Here is a 26,422-nt window from a genome sequence, read left to right on the forward strand (position 1 = left end):
TAACAGATTTGTTAATGATTACTTTGTGCTCGACGGCCAACCAAAAGCGGTATTTTCCGATAACGGAGAGCAATTTATTTCCAAATTATGAAATGTAGGAATGAAAAGTAATAGAATTGAAGTAACACGCATTTCGGCCTATTGGCCGAGCGGGAATCCCGCGGAACGGAACATACATGAATTATATCGACTTTGCCGAACGTATTGTCTCTACAATCAGAGATCGTGGGGCAATTATGTCGGTGAATTCGAGAAAATAATGAACGCCTTCACGCATGAATCCATGGGATACGCTCCAGAACAAGTACTAGTAGACCATGAGTCTAAAAGTCTAGTGGAAGAATGATTGAGAGAGATCGTGGGGCAATTATGTCGGTGAATTCGAGAAAATAATGAACGCCTTCACGCATGAATCCATGGGATACGCTCCAGAACAAGTACTAGTAGACCATGAGTCTAAAAGTCTAGTGGAAGAATGATTGAGAGAGATCGTGGGGCAATTATGTCGGTGAATTCGAGAAAATAATGAACGCCTTCACGCATGAATCCATGGGATACGCTCCAGAACAAATACTTTTTTTTCTTTAGTTTTTTTTGTTTTTTTTTATTTTTTCGCTCGGCTCCAGACTGTAGGGCCCAGAACCGCACGGCCACTCCGGCCGGCAAATACATAAAAAAAATGGTTATTTGTTATCTTACGGTTCCTTGGTGGGTAAAAGATTAAAGCTTCTCAGTCAATGCAATCAAAAGATATGGTCATTTACGTCACATATTTTGATATTCGCAAACTCGCTTCAAAACCTATAGAGTACTCCACGTTGACCTACAATAATGAAGTTTGGCAAGAAGCAAGGTTTCATAGTGCAAGTAAAGGAAAAAAATCCGAATATAGTGAATCTGTAATTATATCACGCAATAAAACCATAACATTCTTGAAAATCTTGGAATCCCTGGGACCGATATCTTGCCAGTATCAGTGCCGAAAACCGGCAAAAATGGTGGAGATTCTCGATTCCCGGCATAGAAAAACTGCCTTTATATTTAATGAAGTTTGTATGGAACCCATAGTACGTTTTTAGTCATAAGAAGTTTTGGTTATTTTTCTTATTTAGATAGGGTGCTTTGAAAAGGGGCTTTTCGTCTCATAAAATATCGCTGTTTATTCGGATAGAATACAAATCGCTGGGAATGGCATCCAAGAAAAATCCCAATGAAAAAGGAGTGGTCGTAGGACAATGAAACTTTTGTAAGGGCATGCGAAAAAGAAACAACGAATAAACCTTTGAAAGAAACTTTCAATTTCCACATGAGACGGTAAGATTTGTTAATTGCGTACAAGGTTACAAAAGTTGCTCAGTATGACGCCCATCTGCACTCGCGACAGCCTGGAACCCCATTGGAAATTGCTCTACGGCTGTAAGAATCAATCAGAAGACAGGGAAAATTACTTTGTAATATGTGTATCGACCTATAACTCGCAACACGAGGTAATTGTCTGCAACTGCCACTAAGCTGGGTCTATGTTATTGATTATGGAAGTAGAAATGGTCTGTTATGATATTCATAATTTGTTATGTTTGAATTTAATTATGACTCCCGTAGGAGTTCGCAAAAATTGCCGTAGCGGACGGTATTTCACGTCCACTAGGCGGGGTATTGGTAAAAGTTTTCAACTAGCAATAATCGCACCTCGGATAAACCTCATCTTTAGAACTAACCAAAGCGTAAAAAAGACTGAAAATGAAAAAAAAAAATGAACAGATCACACACAAAAGAAAACTAAACTGGCGAGATAATCTCATCGCCCATAGAATTAACTAAGTAATAATCCTCTAAGATTATTTAGGTGGTTTCTGATTTCCCAATAATTTCCCATACAAAGTTCACACAATTCCCATGTTATCAATTGTCATATCATTATTAACATAGAATAGTCTACTCTAGTGATGCCCAGAAGGCCAATGTCAAATCTGGGGTATAGGCAAGTCCAGGGTAGTTTGAAGGCCGAGTGACATAGCTCCAGGGGTAAACTCAGGCAATTCCAGGACGAGGTGCCTTAGTCAACCCGGAACACCTTTTGATACCCATGAACCATTGCAACTTTCAGAAATCTGGCAAAGGTAGTGGTATATTTCCGGTCAGATTCCGCCAGGCGATGCTGGCTCCACAGGTAGTCCATGAAAGAGACAGCATCGGTGAGGGAAAGGTCATAGATCGTGAAAATGGTGTGGCCCAAGAGCCACACCATTGCGTTACGTCGTGTTCGGGGGTTGGACTGAATATCAGGGGTAAGGAACCAGTCGATCGACACATTGTCTGGTGTCGTCCCACCGATCAGCGCTAATAGCACACGTGCAAGGTTCCACACTTCTTGGACGTGAGGGCATAAGAGACGATGCTCTCTGGTGTCTACGTCACCACATCGGCCGCAAGCAGCCGATGGCCGTAGGCGGATGGCCGCCAGTCGATGATTAGTGGGTATTAAATTGTTGACGACACGATACCTTAGCGCCGAAACTTCCGTGGGAAGGGCTGGGTTGTTGACATTAGCCCAAGCTAGTAGACCATATGTCTAAAAGTCTAGTGGAAGAATGATTCATTTCCCTCCGAAAGTTGATATTAACCTTGAAGAAAAGAAAGAACACCTGCGAGAAATGATGAAAAAGAAAGCTAAGGCGCGAATACGGCGTCATGACGATAAAGCGCGGTTAGCCAAATCTGCTATTGGCGATCTTGGACTTGTTAAAGCACACTTACAGTCAAGCGAGATCAACCATGAAACTTCTAAATTTAAATTCATTTACAATGGACCATTTCAGATTATCAGTGTACCTCATTCTAACACTTGCTGTTTGTCTCTTTCTAAATCACGCAGGCTGTTAGGTGTGCGTAATACTGTCGATTTAAAATTATACTAGTCAAGGAATAATTAGTCCGAAATGAGAAAAGAGAAACCAAGCCATTACGTGCTATTCTAGTATTAGTGAAGTTTGTGAACTTTGTATATGTATGTATCATGTTAAAATTTCATTGTAGTCTGTATAACGTGAGTTATTGCCGATACGCTTAGACGAACTGTCAGTTTCAGGTATGTGTAAACACGTGTGATAACGGACAGTGTTGAGATTACTCGGGAGTGAGTAACAAGTCTGTGGCAGGTGGACGTTCTGGAATGCCTCCGCACACACAAACACGGGGATCTAGCGTGCAGCTATAGCGCACGCAACAGTGCTCCGCTTGAACAGAGTGCCGGCTCTTGTAGCGTTGCGGCGTTCTTTGTGAACGTGCGTGTGCAACGCGAATTGTTTTTCTTTCTGCACCAGCTGTTAAAGCTTTTGATATAGATGTTTATGTTTGGTATCGACGCTATTTAAAACACACTCACTCGCCCAATGCGAGAGGACACTTGAAAAAATTTTCTTACCACTATACATAATTATGTAATGAAATTTTGTAATTACTATTTCTTACCCCGTTTCTGAATTTTTTTACTATTCCTTATGTACCATTAAATGATACTTGTATTTTTCTACGCCAATATTAAGTATGCTTTTTCGTAATATTTGTAGTAATTTTGAACTTACTGATCTCTTGAAGGAAGTGTTTGTTTTTGAGATGTGTTGTCATACTTTAAAGTTCAGAGTAATAATGACGCAGGCTTGTCATGTAAATAACGTGCCCCATACGTAACGGCAATAATTATTTGAATTGATAACCTGTCGATTAATGGATTTTATGCAGATAAAATTGTTTAACTGTATGCATCTGCATTTCAGTTTATTTAAATTTTATGACATTCCCTGAATTTGTTTCCCTCCGGGAAAAAAGCAATGAAATTTGGGACACGTGTAACAGTGGAAATGCAGGATGCATGGCACATGCTACCGTATATAAATTTTTTTTGCTGAATTGTATATAAATATTTGTAATTAAAATAAATTGTTTTAGTAAGTAACGACATTGCTTCACTGTATGTGTAAATTTAGATAGAAGTCTGTTGACATTTCATTGTATTTATCTGTGTTTTACTGTGAAACACATAAGCTCTGTGAAAAAGGCAAACGAATTGTTATTTTCATCGATTAGCAACAATAATAGCAGTGCTTGTGCGTTGTAAAATCTTTGAGTAGGGGGTTGTTGCGCCGAGCGATCGGATAGAGAGGGAGACGGGTTCCAGCGCTTGTAGTATGCGGAAGTGTGATGTTAACGCTCTCGCAGTAGAGTGTACCATTTCGGCGGCATCATGTACGCGCGCCGGCCAAATGTCTAGTAGCAGGAGTAAGGACAGTGGACTGGAGGAAGAGACTGTATTACTTGCGACTGCCCGTTCCTGTAATCAGCTGTGCTCCACAAGATGCTACCATCTTTAACAACAGCAGCAGTTGCAGTAACACAGATTCGTCGTCGGCTCCGAGTTTTGTCGTGTGTACAGCACTGAAGTAAGGCTGTTCATTGGTACAAAGTATTAATGGGTAACCTAGCAGAAAAACTGAATTTGAATTTAAACTTCCTGACAGATTAAAACTGTGTGCCGGACCGAGACTCGAACTCGGGACCTTTACCTTTGGCTGGCAACTGCTCTACCGTCTGAGCTACACAAGCACGACCCCAGACCGGTCCTCAAAGCTTTAATTCTGCCAGTACCTCGTCTCCTACCTTCCAAACTTCACAGAAGGTCTTCTGCGAACCTTGCTCAGATGGTAGAGCACTTGCCCGCGAAAGGCAAAGGTCCCGAGTTCGAGTCTCGGACCGGCACACAGTTTTAATCTGTCAGGTAGTTTCATATCAACGGAAACTCCGCTGCAGAGTGAAAATCTCACTCTGGAAACATCCTCTAGGCTGTGGCTAAGCCATATCTCCGCAATATCCTTTCTTCCAGGAGTGCTAGTTCTGCAAGGTTCGCAGAAGAGCTTCTGTTAAGTTTGGAAGATAGGAGAAAAGGTACTGGCAGAACTAAAGCTGTGAGGAAGGGTCGTGAGTCGTGCTTAGGTAAGCCAGATGTTAGAGCACTCGACCGCGAACGATAAAGGTCCGACACAGAGTTTTAATCTGTCAGGAAGTTTCACATCAGCGCACACTCCACTGCAGAGTGAAAATCTCTCTCTGAATGTGAATTGATTGCTAAAATTTATTAAAATAATGATCAGTTGAACTCAGGGCGGTTGTGTCCTCATTGTCCTGAGACATTGTTACCCAATTGAGTGACAAAATTTATTTAAATAATGATCAGTTGAACTCAGGGCGGTTATGTCCTCATTGTTCTCAGACATTGTTACCAAGTAGGGTCCTTCCTTATTTCCCCTTATATGCTGTTTGTCATAAGAAACAAATTGAATAGTTACAGCCAGTTTACTGATGAACAATTTCATTTTTAAGAATCTTAGCCACAGACTACTTTCAATTAACTGTCGTACATCAGAGGTTATAGTATAAGAGTAAAGTAAATCAATTTCATTATTCAAGTTTGAGAATCAATCACTGGAAAAAATCCAAATCTAAAGAAATGCACAAGTGAAGAGTGCAGAAGTTTTATTTATTTGACATAAAGCTTGGAGCACATGGCTGTTTGGTTTGGTACGTATTCTATTATTTATTTCTGCTCAAATGTGTGTGTGAAATCTTACGGGATTTAACTGCTAAGGTCATCAGTCCCTAAGCTTACACACTACTTAATCTAAATTAGCCTAAGGTCAAACGCACACACCCATGCCCGAGGGAGGACTCGAACCTCCGCCGCGATCAGCCGCACAGTCCATGACTGCAGCGTCTTAGGCCGCTCCGCTAATCCCGCACGTCTTATTTCTGCTCAAGTCAGTAAAAAAGGCTCAGTTGTTCAGACAATAATATGGAATCGAATTTGCAAAATATGTAACTGCAAAGTAAAAAGTGCTTGCTTGTTATCTAAATTTCGTTGATGACGTTACGTTGAGGTCACTGAAAGTCATTGTTGACGTAACGAAGATCAATAGTAATATACAGTTCAATTGCATATTTTCAAATCATTACTCGTTTGTTTTTTTCCAAAATTTAATGACAAACATAACGTAAGGGTGATTTCTTAGTTATTTTATCATTACATACTCACTTAAAATTAGTGTAGGCCTGTGTTTTACAATACATGTTTTACTTTCCCATCATCTTTTACAGGATTTTGGATGTAAATTACTTTGCGAGGTGCCGGGGCTAGCAGTGTATTTATCACTAAATTCTACTAGAATCCACATATGTAAATCATGCTCTAAGCCCCCCCTATTCTAACTCCGACTTTTGCTGTTGCACAAGGATAAAAAAATACGCGAACTGACTCTAATCAACCCTGCCAGTGGAGTAGAAGAGAGTTTGGCACCTGCAATAATTTAATTTGATAAATAAGTTAAATAAACAAAGGTTTCATTAGCATAGTGAGGAATGATAGGGTTGCTCTATCGATTAACAGAATGAAAGTTCTGTCCAAAATAACAATATGATTTATTAAGACTAAACACAGAATAGTAAAAGAAACACAGGAAATATTTATAATACATCAAATTGGCTCACATTGGAGATTCATACAAACACTGTAAAGGTGAAGTTGTCCCTAAACTAGATCGTGAGGTTTAAGACGAAGTGGTATGTGGAGCCAATTCCTTGCCACTCAAATCTCAAGAGAGACACACAGCTAACCCAACAGTAATTGCTGCTACTCAAGACAGAACAAAGTTAGAAAAAGACGAACAGGCGCGCTCTGCTGAGCTCTGATTATCACCTAGGAAAATCCCTGTCTGCCGGTGCTGCGGACATACATTACCTAACTGTCTTCTTGACTGCCAGGACACGATCTGGCGTACCGGAGCCGTTGGCTGGTTGCTTCGACGTCCTCGACCGAAAGGCGAGAACCGACTACTAGAGCACCCGTACAGGCCGAACACACAACATTCCCGCCCCCACGACAGTGGCTGTGGTTACGTTCCAATCAGCAACCCGAAAACCGGCGGAAATTCCACTCCATTGCCGGAGCACTACCATTCCACCAATGGAGATTCTTGGCGCCAATTTCTGTGCTGATTTTGCTACGTCATGGAGCTATGCCCTGAGCAAGCCAATCCCAGTTACTATTTTGCAGAAAGCGCGGGAATTTTCCCGCCACAGCTGCCTGGGTACATAAGTCATTCCCACGCCTCGCTGGTAGCCCGCCAGAAAGTGTTTTCGCTAAGCTTCTGCGAAGCAACGGAACCTCCAGCCCAGCCGCCACTTCCGGCCCCAAACGGGCGCGTCTCCTGACAATGCCGGCGTCCGGAAAGCATTCACTCGACCCCCCACGCCCGTCGGCCTACCCTTTCAAAGTCAGAAGTGCCCGCCTGTCACTGGACCACCCGGGTGACGAGAGACGCTGCATGAGAAGTCCGCGTGTGAAGGAATAGCAACCCTCCACTGCATGCAACTAGAGAGGAGAATCGTAAGATAGAAATGTGAGAGGGGGCTCATGCCACCTCTCATTGCCCCTACGCCATTTTAGATTGTAATTGGTGAGCGGTTGGCTCACTTAGGAGCAAGGTAGTGAGTCAATCGCCCAAGAACAATCTTACAAAGTGACTCCACATGCCGCACTCTATAAAAAAAATCATTGCAACTGAAAAAATGCAGCTCATAGAGGGAGGATTATTTATGATGGAGCCAACTTCACCTTCTTAATATGGAACACTAACACTCACATCACACATCCATACCCAAGGGAGCCCCTTCCCAAACACCGATTCACGCAGACATTCATGCTCTAAATATGGCCCAGGCATCTGAGCCAAATATGGAGCAGTTTATTCTTTACAATCAGAGTTGGAGTGCTCCGCAATTAAATTCCCAAGATGTTACAACAATTTTAATCATTAAACTAACCTGAACTCGCTCACACATGATACTAAATAAGTTAACAATCTCTTTGTGAGCTTTCAGAATCTAGTTACAACCTCCGATTCATTCTGTCTCCCTGCAGCAAGAATAACCTTTACAAAATGTTCCCTGAACTGATGGTCCATTCACAATGACAGTGGTGGTATCTGCTTCAGTTTATGGGGACTTCAGGCACACTGTTTGCATACACACAACAATAAACACAAAATAAAAAAAAACATGATGTGGAGAACAATACAGTAGTCTGTAATAAGAATTACAGTGTAAAACACAAACGCATACAAGGTATAACATACATTACAAAAACAACATAAGAGTAAGAAATTTAAGAAAAAAAACAAGGTTCATGGGGCATCAAATTGTGCGTGCACATTGCACAAAGTTCACGACTGTGCTGAGAATGAGGCACTAAATCACATTGTTAGAAATATCCGTGGCACTTCACTAATTCCACAGTACTGACATCACATAAGGCTAAACGTCGGGTGTTGTTGCTACGTTGTGGCAACAGCAATAGGGAGTTCTGGAGTGTCTGCAGTACGCTGTTGAGATTGTAGTCAGACCCACGCATATGATCACGGCAGTACGGTAGGAAGACACAGTGATAGGCTCTCCTCATGTCGATTAATTGTCTCTGAGGTCTACTCGTTGGGATACATCACTAGTCTAGGTCTCTTCTCTCGCTGGACAGAACTTTACGTTTCCCAATATTGCAGTTCGACGAGGGATGATGGCACGTGGAGTGACTCCACAAGTGTGTGAGGTCATCCATACAGGATCGAACTAGGAGCGACTATTGTTAAAACTGCTCTCTAATAGAGAGGAGAAGTAAGAAATGAGACCATACATTTGTTAGTGTGGCACGATACTGCTTTGTGTATGCAGATCGGCCAATGCTAGTGAGTTGTAAAAACCCAAACAGGTGAGTATAGAGCGTCCCTTTCTGTCCTGAGGCACATGAGGCGCAGGTTCTGACATGATATGTGATCTTCTTCGTGTACTCACGACAACGTCGTTTGCCGCATTGAATCCCTCCAAACGGCTGCTGCGTCTGGAGAGCTAGCAGGCTGTCGTGTGTGGGTCGCGTGTCAGTGTCAACGGCCAGCCTCACTTTCGCTTGTGGCCCGGCGAGGGTCCCACGTAATCCCTCTGGTATACGGTCAGGTGACTGCCAGCCTGTAGGACCGGATGCTCTCGCCCTTCACGTCAGGTGGGGTGCTGACGCTCTTTTCTTGCAGGTAGCCGCAGACCTCTTGTTCCCGCTCCGGCCGGCCTCCGCATTGCCACGATCCCCGTCATCTGCACAATTCTTACAAAAATCTTATGCCTAACTTTCTCCCATGACCTTCTATGTTATAATAAATTTACATAATGAAACATTGATGGTCTGTCATTTCAGACACTCTTATTTTACTTTTATAGTTATTAATCTATGGCAATCATTATAACATCTAATCTAGACATGGAAATAATTTATTTTGATATATGTGTAGAGACCGATCTCAGTATTGTACATGGTGTGTGATAACTGATGCTATGTAATGGATGAACAACTAAATGTGCGAGCCCGCACTAATATTACTATTAATTATATAGATCGACAGTAGACATGCTCAAGAATTAACTACCATATGCCAACGATCTACATTCTATGTCTTCTGAATAAATTATGTTATTGCAACTATTCTACGTTCGCTCGCCGGTCGTCCCTCCATCTCGGGTCTGTGATTTGATGACCTGAAAAATAACATCCCAACAGGCGCGCCCAAACACAACACTTGTGGTAGAAAACCCCCACAATATTAATCTAGTTAGTGTTAAATCCTACAGTTTAACTTATCCTAGTATATTGTACCCTTTTTTTATTTATTTATTATTATTTTTTTTTGTTTACCTTATACAATACTCTTACATAATTCCTGTTACGTTGAGATGTCTCGCTGCTCGCCGCTATTGACGACAGTGATGTGCGCGCCGTACGACATGGCCTCCGAGTTCTCACTACGCCTCACTGAAACTCCAGAGACTGGGTTAGCCATGGCTATACACGACAATAAATTTATAGTTGCAACTTCCTTCTCTATCTGATGCGGTTTTCGGGATCAAAGCACACCTTTCCAGAAGCAATGTAATATGACCAAGCCAGGGGTGGTTCCTGTTGAGCATTCAGTCGCCCAACACACGCCAGCTACACAGTATGTCACGAATATCCAAGTATAAGTCCCTGGTTATTCATCTGTGACAGTCACGAGCAGCACGCTAAATCCCCAACCAGCACATTGGCATGGTAGGCTTTATGCTCGCATTTCTCTCGTCTAGGGCACCATTGGAGTCAAACGCTCACAAGATCACCCCGACTTGCAAGACAACGATGCTGGCGCAGCTCTGCAAAAAAACTATACTGCCCATATTCATCCTCGAAATCACGCAATATACCACAATCTTGCCGTGCACTGACGCGTCCCTGCAAGCATTGGTATGAACGTTTCACGAACTGGTTGTGGCCGCTATTGAGCGTAACACGACTTCTCAGAACGCTTCTAAGAGCACGTTCTTGTATGCGCCCGTTTGTGCGACGTCTCGTCACTCATCTTGATCCCTTAACATGGACACCAGATAGGAAAGGACAAAAACATTGCTCATGGAAAGGTAGTCCCTCTTATCGCAACGACAGAGGAGATCCAGAACATAGACGAAAAGTTAACAGCAGTAAATTCTTATGCGAGAAAACGCAGCGTGTTAATACTTTAACAATCTTAATCTTATAATGCAACCATCATTGTTCCCCGAAGAAAGGTTCATATCTTTGCCTATTCTACTATGTACACCACTTAAACTACTATTATTCCACGAACTTCTTTGTGTGAGAGAAGTGGTGGAGTCCTATGGACTAGCGTCAATCTCTTCTTAGACTCCCCCTCCTCTGACGTGCATTAGGATTTGGAGGTCTAATTTCAATCGCCTGGTTCTCCTGTTGTCCTTGATTTCGCTCTCTCCAATTACGGTCGCTTTGCCGTTCGTCATTCCTCCTGTCCCAGATTGCTTGTCTGGATTGACCCTGTTCCCTGATGTTCTGGTTTCCGTGTCTCTGGTTTCCATAACCTTGAACAGCGTAACCTTGATTTTCGTAACCCTGGTTTCCTAACTGACCAGTGCGATTATGCGATCTGTTGTCGTCTTCCCTTGCTGGCCCGTGGTATTTGTTATTTTGCGCCTTCTTCCTGTCCTTTGCGTCTTGTTTATCGAAGACTACTTCGAGTTCGCGCAGTAGACTCTTGAATGCATCTATGTCAAATCCACACTTCCCGACAAGTGTCTGTTGATACCTAACTGGCAATTTCGAAAAGCAAAATTTAATGATTTCTCCGTTGCTATATGGACTATCTAAAAACTGATTCTTCTTGAGTAAATCATCAAAAAATTTGGTTGCGCTCCTATGCCCGGACACTTCCAGTTCAGGACAAAATATTATTTCCTCTTTAATCCTGTCTTGCGTTTCCTTTGACCAGTAGGTCCGCAGGAATGCACCAACAAATTCCTGATAAGTCCGACACGTCGCTGCCACGCCCCGCATCTTTTCCGCTGCTTGGCCTTCGATGTGTCCACACATGAATTCTAATTTTGCCTGGGTTGGCCACGATGCCGGTAATGAATTTGTAAACTGCATCACCCAGCTCTTCGGATGCATCGACCCTCCATTTTCTTTGAACTTCTGGAATTTTAGTATCGACAGGAAGTGATTGTGATCAAAATCCTGTCTGATCCTCGCACTGGTGTTGTCACTCGTTTCCGATACTTGCACGTCTGCTGAGTGTCCTGTTCTATCTTGCTGATAACTGTGATGTGCTACGTCTGTATCACAGTGGAAGTGGCATTCAGCATTCACTCTTCTAAGTGGGCTGCAATTATTGGAGCTATTACTCGCTGTTTCTGCGTGTGCATTGTTCGTTCCGCACGCTGTCACTGGGCTAGAGCACGGCGGGCTTTTCCTCGGAGACACAATCCTGTGTACTCCATCATTGGTATCCGAACGCGCAGTGCTCGTGTGCCCGTTTCGCTCTAGTTTCGCTATCCGACTCTCTACTTCTTTCATTCGTTTCGTGATGTTCGTAACCGCAATATTACCTTGAGTCTTTAAGGCCGCAAGGGATTTTGAGTGGACTTGTGTCGCACGTCGCAAGCGCTCTGCGAGTTGAGAAGTTACTCTTGCGATTTTCATTGCCCCTGTTGTTGCAGTTTTGGCTAGGCCTGCTACTTTTTGTGCTACCATTGACATTTGTTTTGCTTCTCCACATTCTTTCTTTATTGTTAATAATTCCCCACGAATTTCCCCTATATGCGAAATTATTGCCTCCGTGTCCTTCTTACGCTGTTCATCAGCTTCTTCCTTCTCCTGCTTACGTTGTTTCTCCTCTTCTTCCTTCTCCTTCTTACGTTGTTTCTCCTCTTCTTCCTTCTCCCTCTTACGCTGTTCGTCAGCTTCTTCCTTCTCCTTCTTACGTTGTTTCTCCTCTTCTTTCTTCTCCCTCTTACGCTGTTCGTCAGCTTCTTCTTTCATTGATCGTACGAAGCTAAGTATTGGGATTACGTCATGTTTTTGATCCTCTTCAAACGTGGGAGATGTAACTCTGGACACCTGGGCGCTAGAGCTCTGACGTGACCGAGCTGGCCCCTGTCTGATCTCGTTCGTTTGATTATAAACTTCTGCTACCGTCTCGACCTGTGTGCCTGTCTCTGTTTCATCCTCTACCTCACTATCACAATCACGGCCGCAACGCTGCTCTGAGATCGCGTCCAAATCACCTTCCTCATCAATGACCCTGTCGTCCTGTGCTGCTAAAAATGTGCCCATCTCATCTCTGAACCTATCCTCGTCAGTAACCTGCCTCTTATCCATTATGCTATTCTCTTTTGTTTTAGTTTCGCTCGCTAATAGTCGTGCCTTACTTCTCGTGATCATTCATGAAAAAACAAATTTATCTAAAATATACAGTAAAAATTATCTACTCACTGTAGTTTTACACATAGACATAAAATTTCAACAACGCTGTTCAAACGCTGTAATTAACAACACAATTTGATGTGGTACAGAAACCGCACACAAATCCGACAAAGAACGATGTGGTACGGACACCACATCAACGAAACACACAAAACAAACAATGAAAAAAAATATATACACTGAAAACAAAAACTGTAATCATGCGGGGCTAGCAGTGTATTTATCACTAAATTCTACTAGAATCCACATATGTAAATCATGCTCTAAGCCCCCCCTATTCTAACTCCGACTTTTGCTGTTGCACAAGGATAAAAAAATACGCGAACTGACTCTAATCAACCCTGCCAGTGGAGTAGAAGAGAGTTTGGCACCTGCAATAATTTAATTTGATAAATAAGTTAAATAAACAAAGGTTTCATTAGCATAGTGAGGAATGATAGGGTTGCTCTATCGATTAACAGAATGAAAGTTCTGTCCAAAATAACAATATGATTTATTAAGACTAAACACAGAATAGTAAAAGAAACACAGGAAATATTTATAATACATCAAATTGGCTCACATTGGAGATTCATACAAACACTGTAAAGGTGAAGTTGTCCCTAAACTAGATCGTGAGGTTTAAGACGAAGTGGTATGTGGAGCCAATTCCTTGCCACTCAAATCTCAAGCGAGACACACAGCTAACCCAACAGTAATTGCTGCTACTCAAGACAGAACAAAGTTAGAAAAAGACGAACAGGCGCGCTCTGCTGAGCTCTGATTATCACCTAGGAAAATCCCTGTCTGCCGGTGCTGCAGACATACATTACCTAACTGTCTTCTTGACTGCCAGGACACGATCTGGCGTACCGGAGCCGTTGGCTGGTTGCTTCGACGTCCTCGACTGAAAGGCGAGAGCCGACTACTAGAGCACCCGTACAGGCCGAACACACAACATTCCCGCCCCCACGACAGTGGCCGTGGTTACGTTCCAATCAGCAACCCGAAAACCGGCGGAAATACCACTCCATTGCCGGAGCACTACCATTCCACCAATGGAGATTCTTGGCGCCAATTTCTGTGCTGATTTTGCTACGTCATGGAGCTATGCCCTGAGCAAGCCAATCCCAGTTACTATTTTGCAGAAAGCGCGGGAATTTTCCCGCCACAGCTGCCTGGGTACATAAGTCATTCCCACGCCTCGCTGGTAGCCCGCCAGAAAGTGTTTTCGCTAAGCTTCTGCGAAGCAACGGAACCTCCAGCCCAGCCGCCACTTCCGGCCCCAAACGGGCGCGTCTCCTGACAATGCCGGCGTCCGGAAAGCATTCACTCGACCCCCCACGCCCGTCGGCCTACCCTTTCAAAGTCAGAAGAGCCCGCCTGTCACTGGACCACCCGGGTGACGAGAGACGCTGCATGGGAAGTCCGCGTGTGAAGGAATAGCAACCCTCCACCACATGCAACTAGAGAGGAGAATCGTAAGATAGAAATATGAGAGGGGGCTCATGCCACCTCTCAACTTTAGTGGGCTGGCGATCGTTAATTATTTCATTTTCGTTCATTTGTGTAACTTTTGGCTTTATGTTCAGTGTTGTTCGTGAGTGAATGCTTAAAATACCTTTATCCAAATTATAACACTGTTCGGTTTATCACCTTTTAATTTTGGTAGACTTTTCCATCAGAAGGGTATTTTGTACACTTCCCTTCTACCTATCGGTATTATTACCTCAGAAAAGATAGCCTACCCAATTAGTAAAAATCGATTAGGCATACACCCGATCCACAGTCAGATTTTATATTGCAAGAAGGATAGGACTTTACAGGAGTAACAAAAAAAATGGATAAAATTAATAATCATATGTTCTTGAACGACTTCCTTTCTTTCTATTAAATAGAAAACAATACTATTTAGGCGCTGCTAATCTCACTTCACAGTGGTCACTAAATCTGAACAGCAGATTTACATAATGCATTTGCGTTAGACAAGTGACACTCGGAAACCGAAATTTTTCCAGCTTAGAATATAAATTCAGGCCTAACATCGCTTTCAGATTTCAAAATGAAATTTTCGTCCTCCACAGACTGTGTTGCGTGTAAACACGGTGATAGACAGGAGGCGTATGACAGCTCACCACTCGTAACAATATTGTCGAGTACTTCGGTATTACTTCCCTCTCAGACCGAGCGAGGTGGCGCAGTGGTGAGACACTGGACTCGCATTCGGGAGGACGACGGTCCAATCCCGCGTCCGGCCATCCTGATTTAGGTTTTCCGTGATTTCCCTAAATCGCTCCAGGCAAATGCCGGGATGGTTCCCTTCAAAGGGCACGGCCGACTTCCTTCCCCGTCCTTCCCTAATCCAATGAGACCGATGACCTCGCTGTCTGGTCTCCTTCCCCAAAAACAAACAACAACAACAACTTCCTTCTCTATAATTCTCGCACATAAACAAGACGGTGCTTCCACCGTGGCGAGATTACCTCTCCGCTCTGATCGACGGGTCAAATCCCGATGGTCAGGTGCAATCGTAGTTGACAGTGTCGCTGGGGCAACATGTCATCACATAGGGGTGGACTGCTGCGAAGCACCTTGTTCGACAATGAACGATTACCGGTGTGGTCCGAAACAGTTGCACGTGCACCAGCGTCGCACCAGCACCAGCGTCTTTCCAAAATTTCTCACGACAACAATACGTGGACTTTCGAGCAGCATCGCCGTTTTCGATATATTCGTTCACAGGCTCTGCGTAATAATAATCTACCCTTTGTGAAAGGTCGCTTATCTCAGTGTATTTCCTCATTTGCAGCCCATATTTTCGCAAGGGTAATGCCATGTCTGTGTTTGGTCCGCTTACACACTTTTCTTATTGCATCGCGTGCCCACAAAGCCACCAGGCGCCATCCAACGTCGCGGTGGGTAGTGGTCATAATATTTTGGTTTATCAGTCTACATCGTTACTCTGTAACAAGCCGTAGGGTACTCTGAAGATACTCATGGGTTACGTCTGAAAGTTTGTCGGTGAAATTCTGATTGACGCTGTGGACTGCAGATGGCATTGTTCCTACCTGCGTTGCACAGTTGAATTGAAATGCCAATTTCTTTTACATTCAAGCATGCTGTACACTTCATGTCAATTTCACTTCTGCTGCATGCAGCCATCAGTTAACTGACCTTAAATAGTTAATGCTTATACTGGGCATTTCAGCTGCACACCAATAGGTTTTATGCAACCCGCAACACCTTTAAAAGCCGTGCACGAGATTGTCATATTCACTGACTTGCTGTGCGGAAACCGTTAGTCCTAATAAAAATTGAACAGGACGTTTTTGTAGAATATTTTATTTAGTTAAATTTTGTACTAAGACACTTCACCTCCGGAGGCCACGGTTTCTTGTTTTTCAATAAAAACGCATTTGTAGGACACATTTTCAAGTTCTTCTTGAGGAAATCGAAAACTGCGGCCCTAGCGAAAACGCAACCCATTACAGAATTTAACTAGATCAAATTTCCTACAAAAATGTCGTGGCTAATAGTAAGCGTATAGCGAGAGAGAGAGTATGAATATCTTGCTCCTGGTATTTAAAGGAGTTGCGGGTTACACAAAACCTGTAGGTAGGGGCAGTTGAATCGCAGTGTATAATTGAAGGAATAAGGTATCGGTAGGATAAATGACATGCTTTCTCCTTTTGTAGTCACTAGAAAAAAAACTCGTAACACAGTTGAAATCTCCATCTGTAGCAGCTGAAACACTATTTCTCTCCCTCTCTCTCTCTCTCTCTCTCTCTCTCTCTCTCTCTCTCTCTCTCTCTCTCCCGAATTTGTTTTTTTTATACGCACACGTGTACAAATACATGAAGACACTCATTTAACGGTATTTCATTTAGTACTCATTTTCACTATTTGCGCCACTTTGTTCCGTTCTGTTGCCCAGCGTTTCAGTTGCTTATATGACTCCGTTCATACCGATGTTAATAAGCTTCGTGAGTTTTATTGAAATATACTAGTGGAACTGTCCAGGCAGACAACAGACGTTCGCCGGACGTCACTGGAACTGCAATTTACTACCGATACAGAAAGAGGTCAGCGCATTCATTCGCGTGCATTCTTCGTTCCTTTATTGAACTAGAAATGAGGTCAGTAACAACAGTATTCGAGCAGCATCGGAAATGAAGGCGAGTAAAACAGAACGGGATGTCTTGTTCTCTTCTTGAGAACTGAGCGTGTTCCACGAATGCCAATTCATCACCCTACGTTTATTGTGATCGCAAATGCTTGATACAAGGTCCACGTGTACAGTAATAAAAAACAGTGTACGGACAAAGGTACGTCTTCTCATAAAATAAATCGTTCGAAAGAGATCCGCCCGTGCCTATCTAAATCATTCCTGTAACCATAGAATTTCTCACGTAGAAGCCATGAACGTAAAATATGAGCGACATGGTATCGTGCTTCAGCACGCAGGTACACTGAAGTACGGGTTCCATAGAACTACGAGGCTTAAATGTGGCACTAAGTGCCCAATATTCATATGAAACATATACCTCCGCAAGATACAGTACCATAGCTTAATATATATATATATATATATATATATATATATATATATATATATATATATATATATATATATATATATGTGTGTGTGTGTGTGTGTGTTAGACATTCTTAAATGTGTAGGTATTAACCAAAAGTAGAGAAAAAACATGTAATGTACGTGGTAAAAACCTAGAGTGAATTGGGGTTATTTCAGTAATGTCAAAATGTTCAGTTCTGATCGTAGCAGTCTGATTTGCAGTTAGGACTAGCATTGTACCTTCGCAGGTGTATGAGCTTGTGCATCAGTAGCTCAATGCCACACGCTTAAATGAGATAGTCTTTTTGTATGAGTGGCACTTATACCAACAAGGAACTTGAACAAACTGGAACACCAAATTTTTACTAACACCGCACTATCCTTGTACGCAAAACGTACAGAATGTTATAGACATTGGTGCTCCAAAAACGTTTTATACCATCCTCTTGTCTTCTTTTGTTTGTTAAATTAACTGTATTTTCGATCGACGATGACAGAAGACCAACATTAAAAAAATTGGTTCGTCATCAAATAAATAACCAATTGCAGAGTGTAAAGAACTTATATCTTACTGAAACGGTAGGGAGTTTTGATCTCGGATTAGTACGGTGCTGTGCCAAATTCCTTTTATTTTCAATTAAGCTTCTGATAATATTTATCTTCCTTAACGGCGTTTTAACGTTGAGCAAAAACAAGAGGCGTTATGAGAACTGCAATAAAATCTTTAGTAATTCCAACCATTAAAATAACAACAATTACCAAATACTTGGAAGTCTGTTTGCATGACTTTCCAACACGTTAAAAAGTAAGAGAATCATCATTAACAGATTCACCAATTTCGGAAAATTACGTCACAAATGAAGTCAAAACAATTGGTCTGTCAACATAATTCTAACAGATTGAGCTAGCTCATACATTATTCTGTCCCTTGAAATACGATGGAAACACATACAAACAGCAGAATCGTACAACCACAAAATGCGCGCCCGAAGATCGTATAAAACCCTTAAACTTCACTAAAAGGTTCAAGTTTCTGTACTTCACCGCAGTAACCTTCAATTCAAAAAAACGTTACTGCAGCAATATGAAGGAAAACGAACAGTGCAAAACGGCTGACAGTTTATACTCTGGCCGTTAAACTAAATCACTTTATTTAAAAAAAGAAAAAAATAATTTTTTGTAAATAGGGGAATACTGTAACTAGACTTCAATTGTCGAACATGACAGTGATGTCACTCAAAAGTGCATTCGTTGTAGTGAGATAGGAAACATTGGAGCTCTGACTCGTACTGTAACTAGACTTCAATTGTCGAACATGACAGTGATGTCACTCAAAAGTGCATTCGTTGTAGTGAGATAGGAAACATTGGAGCTCTGACTCGTAGTGGTGGCTCACAGTCAACATCATCAGCTAAGTGTCTGTTTCTCTTCATCTACGAGTGATGGCTTTGCCTGACACCTGATGATCACCGTTGATTGGTGTGGAGACCACCATGTTTCACGTATGCTGTTAAAGGCGTTCTGCAGGGGTATGATGCACGGATATCGCACGCCACTCGTGTACGTCCATGGTAATTTCAGTGGTGCGTAGTATGTTTCCTGGAGCTTCTAGTTAAACCCCTATGTCTCCATAGAAAATCTAGCCGTATTTCAGCTGGATTTTGATATAAATAGATGAATCACTTGCACTGTAATATCTGTTCGCGCGCGCGCTCATACACACACATACACACACACACAAATTATTCGCTCAAATTGCCCTGAATATTCTTCAATTCAAACGTGAATATTGTGACCCGGTGACATAGCGCATTGTCATCCATAAAAATTGAAGTGTCGGCAGAAGTGCCAACACCGTGTTGTTTGACGAAGCCGAAATGCACGCTATAAACTCACGCAGGCTGGCGTGAGGTCTGAAACAGGATACGTAATGAATGCTATAAAGAAAAGTACGTAGCTTCTGGAATACTTAACTTTAATCCGTAATTGGTGAACATTGGTCTTGTTACTGTACTGCTTCATTAGATACATAGCAAAGGAGAAATGGCGCCTTGCTAGGTCGTAGCAATTGACTAAGCTGAAAGCTATGCTAACTATCGTCTCGGCTAATGAGAGCGTAATTCTCAGTGAAACTTTCCTAGCAACGTCGGCTGTACACCTGGGGCGAGTGCTAGTAAGTCTCGCTAGACCTGCCGTGAGGCGGCGCTCGGTCTGCAATTACTGACAGTGGCGACACGCGGGTCCGAGGTATACTAATGGACCGCGGCCGATTTAAAAGCTACCACCTAGCAAGTGTGGTGTCCGGCGGTGACACCACAAAAATCCCATCGTTCTTTGCTGCAAATGGTGTCGAAGTAGCCAAACATAACCATTTCCAGTTAATGTTCGATTCAGTTTGACCAGACAGTCCATTCCATGTAAACACAGCCCACACCACTATAGAACCACCACCAGCATCCATAGTACCTTACTGACATCTTTAATTCTAAATCTACCATCTACATTTATACTCCGCAAGCCACCCAACGTTGTGTAGCGGAGGGAACTTCACGTGCCAGTATCATTAACTCCCTTTCCTGTTCCAGTCACGTATGGTTCGCGGGAAGAACGACTGCCGGAAAGCCTCCGTGCGCGCTCGAATCTCTCTAATTTTACATTCGTGATCTCCTCGGGAGGTATAAGTAGGGGGAAGCAATATATTCGATACCTCATCCAGAAACGCACCCTCTCGAAACCTGGACAGCAAACTACACCGCCATGCAGAGCGCCTCTCTTGCAGAGTCTGCAAAGACATAGCTTTATGGGATCTGCGCAACCTTCGAAACCTGCCATCAGCTCTTACGAACTACATCGGGACTCATTTAACCAAGTCGTCTAAGATTCAACCGACATGGTTGCAAGCCCAAAGAGGTGCTGCAGGCGATGTCGTTCTGTTAGCAAAGGCACTCGCATCGGTCGTCTGCTGCCGTACAGATAAAGCGAAATTTCAACGCATTGTCCTACGACGCCGTGTTGCTTATGTGTTAGCACTGGTAACTCTACTCAAACGCTGTGTTCTCGGTCTTCAAGTGAAGGCCGTTGGCCACTGTGCTGCCAGTTGTGGGAGGTAATGCCTGAAATGTGTTATTATTGGCACATTATTGACACTGTGGATCTCAGAATGTCGAATTTTCTAACGATTTCCTAAATGGTATGTCCCATTCGTCCAGCTCCAACTACCACATAGCGTTCAATGTCCGTTAATTGCCCTCGGAAATCCTTTCACATGAGTCACCTGAGTACAAATGACAGCTCAGCCAATGCACAGCCCTTTCAAACCTTGTATACGTGATACTACCGCCATCGGTACATTTGCACATTGCTATCTCATGACTTTTGTGAACTCAGTGTATTAGGAAACGTTAATTTTCGTACTCAGACGGGCACACAAAACTCGAAAATCCGAAATGCGGGTTTTAGCCTCTGCACTACAGTAACAGCCTACCTAGTGAACCATTCTGAAACTGGTGAACCGTTAATGTAAAATAGACTGTATAAGAATCATAAGAAAATGAGGTAAACTTGGAGAAGTCCGCAATATATGAGGAGAAGTGGTCAGGATAATATCATGGTGATTCAATGCAGAAGTGTCAGGTGTACCCAATAGTAGGTACATAGTTGTCCCACAATTTAATAACGTTGAAGAACATCTGAAATTTAAGAGAGTCTTCAGGAAGAACCAACATATTCGAAAATGCAATAATGCAGAACTGAGAAACGGAGATGTACGTTTTAAGTTATATAATGTCTCCAATGTTGCCATACTGAATACGAGTCTCACAGTAAGCAGTAAGTTGAAGGGGATAGACATCTCTAAAGGGGGCAATGACTTTTCCTGAACAGGAAAATGGAGGTACCAAATGTCGGTACAGTATAACTAACAGCTATCTAATAGAAATATAAAAAGGTTCAGTTCAAGGAAAGAACTCAGCAATACAAGTCGCTTAGCAATGAAGCCAATGGAAAGCTTTGGAACCCTGCAGCAAGGCACAGATATTATTATTCCATATCCCCAAGACAATTTCGGGAAGTGGCAACTAAACGATTACTTCGCCTACTCTATGAAACTGGAGATGTACCATTGAAATTTCGCAATGTTAACTTCCAGACAGTCCCGAAGACACACGAGGCCGATACAGGCTTTAATTACTACACAGTCTCTGAAATAACTCTAGTATCCAATTTGCTGACAGGAATAACATACAGGAGAATTTTAAGACGTGATTCAGGATCTCTTAAATAAAGATCAGTTATGTTTCAGATAAGGTAACAGCACCAATGAGACTTTTGTATATGATGTCTTATAATTGGGGTACTCTTCAGTTTTAATCTACAGTTCATAACCAATAAATTGTGGTCCGATTCCACATCTGCGTTTGGAAATGTTCTACAATTTAAAACCTGGCTGCGACGTTATTTCTGTATTACCATTATATAATCAGTCTGAAACATTCTCTAGGTCTCTTCAACGATTAACTAGAACAAGGAAAATTTATACGGTAGAAGACGAATAAGTAGCTTTGAGGGGAAATAGTGAAGGCAGCAGAGCATGAAAAAGGTAAAATGACAAGGCCTAGTAGAAATCCTTGGAAAGCACAACAGATATTGATCTTAATTTATGTAAGGGCACAAAACATAAAAATACAGCAAATTAAGTAGACGGAAAAGAATACAAACATCTAAAAATGAGACTGATGCGAAACGGCAGGCAGGAATGGCTAAAGATAATTGTAAGGATTTAGAAGCAAGAAAGATGAATAACGTCCGCAGGAACATTAAAGATCTTTGGTGTAAAGTTTGTGTGAGTATCAAGAGCTCAGATAGAAACCAATTTCAAGCACAGAAGGAAAGCTGAAAGGTGGAAGGAGTATGTAGAGAGACTACACAAGGTGGATGAACTTGAAGGCAACTTTGTAGAACTGGAAAACGAACGTAGATGAAGATGAGATTGGAGTATGATGCCGGCCGCGGTGGTCTAGCGGTTCTGGCGCTGCAGTCCGGAACCGCGGGACTGCTACGGTCGCAGGTTCGAATCCTGCCTCGGGCATGGGTGTGTGTGATGTCCTTAGGTTAGTTAGGTTTAAGTAGTTCTAAGTTCTAGGGGACTTATGACCTAAGATGTTGAGTCCCATAGTGCTCAGAGCCATTTTTTGGAGTATGATACAGCGAGAAAAAATTACTAATGCAGTCAAAGACCCAATCGAAACAAAACCCCATGAGGAGAGAACATTTGAATTATGTCAGATATCAGCTTGGTACGTATATGATGTCATCTGCCCTGTCTCGAATGTTATCTCGCTAACTAGAATAGGTTACGCTGTAACATTACGTAAGTAGTGTTATTATTCAGCAGATTACAGGAAGGACACTTGTCGCGCATTTAGTTGACATACATGTACCCAGCAAAATTAAAATAACTTTTTATGCGCGAAGCACAATCGCATCCAATCACTTCCACAGTGTCCAGTACGTAGCAGAGAGTCAAAGGCTCTGAGATTAATTCTGATGAGATAACTTTGTTATGTCTTTACTAGGTTGGATTCCATCGACTGACAATGACTTGAAGACTCAATAGCACACACGCGGTTTGAGAGTAAACACAAGGTACCAGTATTATCACTTTCAAACCTACACAGAACGTATACGTAACAGTTTCAACTACGTAGCGTTCCATAAAAAATACTGCTTTAAGAGCAATCATATTATTTACAAATACTCTAGAAAACCCTTTTAATTACTGTAACAAAGCTATTCTCAATAGCAAACCACTGTAATTAATAAAAAAAACCGTTTCTTCACACAACGATAATACGAAGTAATTCAGTTTAACTGCTGGCAGCAGAGTATATTGACACCTTTGTTAAAATAATTCAAATTAAATTGCTTCCTTACATTATGTAAGTAATTATTCCTCGAGACTTGTTATTTAGCTCAGCAACGTATCTTGTCTTTTGTTTACTTACAGATATGATTAACTTCCTCACTTAGTACCCACTATTGCGTAAATAGCGTCTCTGATCTTGAATTCTTATTACGAAAATATTAATAAAAATATTTGCATTTAATATCATTCCTTCATCTCCCCTTTGGAGTTACTTGCCAGTAAATATGACCTCTTTTAATAACTTTCAAGTTTTAGCTTCCTAATTAACGCGAGTTCGTTTGACGGAAGACGAAGAATAACTAATACCTTTGGTTCAAGAAGTCACGCGTGCTCGCAAACAGCTTCTCGTATGTATAAGGGTCACTGAAAAAGAAACGAGCCGGAATCTGGAACGGGCAAACCGGTGACAGGAGGGTATGATTGTGGCGTATGTAACGAGGTGTCTTTCAGACCAGAGCGTGGAAATTCACAGCCCGTCGCAAGCAGCAGCATGCATCAATCGTCCAACGCTGACAGCCGTATTGCAAACAGTGACATGGAGGCGTCAACAGATATGCAAAGAGGTTTTCGTTTTCTGACGGTGGATGGAGTATGAAGAACGGACTTACATCGATGAATGTCACAAGTGTACGGCGAACACTGTATGTCCCTTGCAAGGGTCAAGACGTGGCACAAGCGCTTCAGGGAAGGACGGGTGTCGTTAGCTGATGATGCACAGCCTGGAGCACCACACTGCATTGCCAATGACACCGTACAGCTAGTGGATGCACTCATTATCCAGGACCGTGAGTTTAGTACAATTCTAAGTTACTTGTGTAACCAGTCGATTATAACTGGAACGTTTCCTGACTGGCTAAAATATGCAGATATTAAGCCTCTATTCAAGGAAGGGGATAAAGAGATACCATCAAACTTTAGACCGAATTCATTTTTGCCAGCATTCACGAAAAATTTTAGAAAAAGTAATGTACAGCTAGCTTCTCAACATTCTGACCACACATAACATATTATCAGGAACACAGTTTGGATTTCTGAAGGGTTCTGATATCAAGAAGGCTATTTACACCTACAGTGAAAATGTACTTAATTCATTAAATGACAAATTACAAGCAGCAGGTATTTTCTGTGATTTGTCAAAAGACATTTGATTTTGTGAAAAACAACATCCTTTTAAATAAATTAGAATTCTATGGTGTCATGGGCACTGCTGCAAAATGGTTCATTTCATATTTCGCTAACAGGAAACAAAAGGTGTCAGTGCAAGGGACTAGTGAATTAAGTCATCACTCATCATCAGAATGGGAAGAAATTACATGTGGTGTCTCACAAGGATCCATCTTAGGGTCATTGCTTTTTCTTGTGTACATTAATGATCTCTCATCAGTTACACTGCCAGAAGCCGAGCTCATTTTGTTTGCAGATGACACAAGTATTGCAATAAATAGTATGTCGAGTGCAGTTCTAGAAAGATCTGCTAATGATACTTTCATGGATAATAATAAATGGTTTACTGACATTAAACTTCGAAAAGTCTCACTATATGCAATTCAGAACATGTTCAAATGGTTCAAATGGCTCTGAGCACTATGGGACTTAACTTCTAAGGTCATCAGTCCCCTAGAACTTAGAACTACTTAAACCTAACTAACCTAAAGACATCACACACATCCATGCCCGTGGCAGGATTCGAACCTGCGACCATAGCGGTCGCGCGGTTCCAGATTGTAGCACCTAGAATCGCTCGGGCACCCTGGCCGGCTCAGAACCTGTAAGAGGTTTGCACCCAGCATATGCATAAAGTGTAAAGAAGAGCAGATAGAAGAGGTTGACAGTCTTAAATACCTGGAATTACAACTTGATAATAAATTCGGTTGGGAGGAGCACACCAGCGAACTGCAGAAACGCCTTAACAAATCTGTATTTGCAATTCGAGTGTTAGCAGACATAGGCGACATAAAAATGAAAAAGCTTGCGTACTTTGCCTATTTACGTTCCATAATGTCATATGGTATAATATTCTGGGTAACTCTTCAAGCCAAACGAATGTTTTCAAAGTCCAAAAGCGTGTAATACGTCTTATTTGTGGAGTAAATTCATGGACGTCCTGTAGAAACCCCTTCAAAGAACTGGGTATACTAACTACTGCCTCTCAGTATATTTACTCCTAAATGAAATTTGTCCTAAATAATATATCTCTTTTTCCAACAAACAGCTCAGTTCATACATACGATACCAGGGCAAAAATGATCTGCACAAGGACTTAAAAGCACTTACTTCAGTTCAAAAAGGGGTCCACTACTCAGGAACACTCATATTCAATAATTTGCCAGCACACATAAAAAATTTAGTTACGAATGAAGATCAGTTTATAAGGAGTCTGAAAGACTTACTAGTGGCCAACTCCTTCTACTACATTGACGAAGTTTTTAATAGAGACAAATAACGTATTGTATATACTCATACCATTAGTATTGTTATTTCAGCTTAAATAATGATGTATTGTATATACTCATACTATTAGTATTGTTATTTCAGCTTCAAATTAAATTGACATGTTCCACATCCACGAGGATCTCCTCAGAACGGATCTATGGAACGAAAAACTAATCTAATCTAATCTAATCTTAATCTAAACCGCTGAGTGACAGCGAAAGCCGTAGCCGCCGTCGTCGGATTAAGCGTCGGAAGTGTTCACATTATCATGAAGGAAAGACTGCACATGCGCAAAGTGTGTGCCCAATGGGTGCCCCAAAAGTCTTCAACCACACCAGGAAGCATTTCGAATGGACCACTCACTGTCTTGCTCATCTAAAGCCCTATGCTCTGGAAGGGAATGCGTTCCTGACACGAGTGGTGGCTGGCAATGACTCATGGTGTCACCACGTTGAACCAGAATCAAAACGACAAAGTCCCCAGTGGAAGCATCCAGGGTCACTGTCACCAAAAAAGAGCGAAGTCATCCACACGAGTGCAGGAAAAGTTATGCTGACGTTCTTGTTTGACCAAGATGGCCCCCTTCTGATTCACTTCCAGCAGCACGGGACAACAGTAAATG

At 42.2% G+C, this 26,422-nt stretch overlaps 1 non-coding gene across 1 annotated transcript; it reads right to left on the minus strand.

The window, feature by feature from the left end:
* Positions 1-1,593: 1,593 nt before the first annotated feature.
* On the minus strand, positions 1,594-1,732 carry LOC126254574 (U4 spliceosomal RNA). The gene has a single exon (XR_007546241.1). It is a non-coding gene; the product is annotated as a U4 spliceosomal RNA (small nuclear RNA).
* Positions 1,733-26,422: the final 24,690 nt, after the last annotated feature.

This window comes from Schistocerca nitens, chromosome 4, assembly GCF_023898315.1.
Source record: "Schistocerca nitens isolate TAMUIC-IGC-003100 chromosome 4, iqSchNite1.1, whole genome shotgun sequence".
In the NCBI taxonomy this organism is placed as follows: domain Eukaryota; kingdom Metazoa; phylum Arthropoda; class Insecta; order Orthoptera; family Acrididae; genus Schistocerca; species Schistocerca nitens.